Here is a 2,647-nt window from a genome sequence, read left to right as displayed (position 1 = left end):
TACAGCAATCTGGAGTTCACAGTGCTGGAAGGGAACTCTTAATTGTTAGAAGAAATTGTAAATGCTCCTGGAATGTAACTTCTGCAATTTATTTCTCATCTCTAAACTCATTGATGGTGCTTCATTGGCAACTAAAAGCAAATCAGCGAAGGCATGAGGAATGTGCTGAACAAGGTCAAGAACATTTGAAGGCAGCAATTTCTTTCCTTGATGATGTAAAGCACAGACATTTCAGCACCTCCGTAAAGGTCAGGATGATTCAGGGTCAGCCTTTAAAGTGCTAGCCTTAAAAGAACCATAAACACAGAGCGGCCCAGAGCTTTCTGGTGCTCAACTGCTTTATAGCTGATTACTCCAGAATGAGCACGGGTGGCAGCAATCGTAAAAAGCCCTGCTGGCTTTACACCTAAAGGCACAAAAACTTTATGATGGGTTTTTTGAATACCCATTTTCTTTGAATGTTGCAAACGTGCCAGAAAAGCTCTGTGCATCACAGCAATTTCTTCAGCATCCTGCAGTTAAAGATGGGCTGGACTGGGCTGTGGTGGCCTTTCCTGCAGCCTCAGCAGACACTGAGCACAGTCCTGTTTTCTGAAGGTGACACCATAGGCATTTTTTATTATTATTATTTTTGTTGTGTTTGGGTACCATAGAATCACAGAATGGTTTGGGTTGGAAGGGACCTCAAGGATCATCTAGTTCCAACTCCCTGCTGCAGGCAGGGCTGCCAACCTCCATCTGTCCTGCAAGACCAGGCTGCCCAGGGCCCCATCCAGCCTTGAACACCTCCAGTAACGGGAGGTATCCTGGGCAGCTGTTCCAGCACCTCACCACTCTCATAGTAAAGAACAGCCAACCTAAATCTTCCCTCCTACAACTTAAAACCATTTCCCCATGTCCTGCTCTTATCTACCCTTTCAAAGAGGTGACTCCCCTCCTTAAGAAAGTCACATTTCTTTCGTGTGCTCTTTATACTGTGGAAATGTAGCTGTGTGTTGTCCATCCTCATTCCTAGAAATGGCAACAGGAACAACGGAAACCATTCTTAACAAGTGTTGAAATGATTCTCTGAATGCTACAGGAGAGATGCAGTGTTTACGTGATGGCACTGTGGTATATATATTTAATTGAAGTATCCTGGGAGGAGGTTGGTTGGTGAAGTGTGTTAAAGGTCTTTTATCTGCATGGATGCTTCACTTTGTCAGCTCTGATTTACTAATCTATGGATTCCGGAGCCCTACCTAAATATTAATGGGATCGCATCTGCCCCATAGGGCCACAGTGCTAAAGCTGCAGTTTGCTCAGCAAAGCTGTCATCCTCGGCGCTAAGATCAGATACATTCTTGGTATCCTGATCTGTCAAAGGCTTCATGATTAGGAGTTTGTTTTACAAGGCTAAGGATTATCAAACAAAATCATTGCACCAGGGAACGGATGGAAATATTCACATTGTCTGAGGTTTGGAGTGGCACATCACACAGCAGAGAGTGATTTCTAGAGAGCAGTAGTTTATTATGAGTTTATTTCCCATCATTAGGCTATCCAAGTGCTCACATGGCCTTCATAAGTCACAGCTCATTATCTTGGGAAACAGACATATTATTTCTGAAAGCCACCCAGTCAATAAATTAGCTTGGAAGAAATGATAGTTCCAAACACCTTTACAATAGATTGCTGTCATGCTTGGTTCCTATCAAAGAGAAGCCTGAATTTCTGTGGTGACATATGGATTAACTGAGCCTTCCCTGCTGTGAGAAAACAAAAGACAATTGGTGAGGCATGGAGCAAGCTGATCTTAGAAGAGAGACATCAACAAAGGAACATGACAGCATGAAAAGACGGAGTACAGTCTGCTGTCCACATTCACAAAGTCATTCCCTTATTTCAGCATACGTCTATTGTCTATTTTTCCCCTCAGAGTAGGTAACAATGTACCTTAACTCTATCAACTCAGGAAACCTGCATCTCAGACAAGAGGAGGAGATGTCAACAGGAGTTTCTTCTGGTTTTGCTCACACATTTGTGCTTACCATTGAGCTGCAGTTTGCTCACACAGCATCAGCAAGGAATCATCCTCCAAGCACAGCTCCTGTCTTTGTTCTGCCTTTCATTTGTTCTTTCACATGTCTGAAACCAAACTGAAGTTTCAATGTGATGCAACGGAACGAGCTGATCTGTGATATTTTTATCTTATTATTTATTCATGACTATAGCCTTTTACCTGATGTACTTGTATTCGTTGCATACTTAACTCTGATGTATTTAAATAGCTCGCTCCATACCATTTAATGTGACCTTGTAATTGCCAATTATATCTTTACGGTGCATCTCGTTTCTGGATAGAATGTGGAGACACAAAGCAGCTGGTTCTCAGCTGGTGTAGGACGGCGGCTCTGCTGGATCACATCATGTCTTTCACCAGGCACTGAGGATCAGTGGCTGGTTGAATGGAGGAGGATGGAAAGCCCCTGTTTGACAGCAGAAGCGACACAGGAATCCATGCTGGGTACCTGCTGGGAGAGCAGTGACATGAATTTTGAATGTCCTGAAGTGACTTTTTAAATTTCACTTTGGATAAATAGTGATCATTAACTGCTCTGCTCGTCCAGGTGAGCTGTATCTGTATGTTGATATTTACCCCCTGAAA

The sequence above is a fragment of the Coturnix japonica genome, chromosome 12, assembly GCF_054131305.1.
Source record: "Coturnix japonica strain WE chromosome 12, WE-NBRP24, whole genome shotgun sequence".
In the NCBI taxonomy this organism is placed as follows: Eukaryota; Metazoa; Chordata; class Aves; order Galliformes; family Phasianidae; genus Coturnix; species Coturnix japonica.
This window is presented reverse-complemented; position numbering follows the sequence as displayed.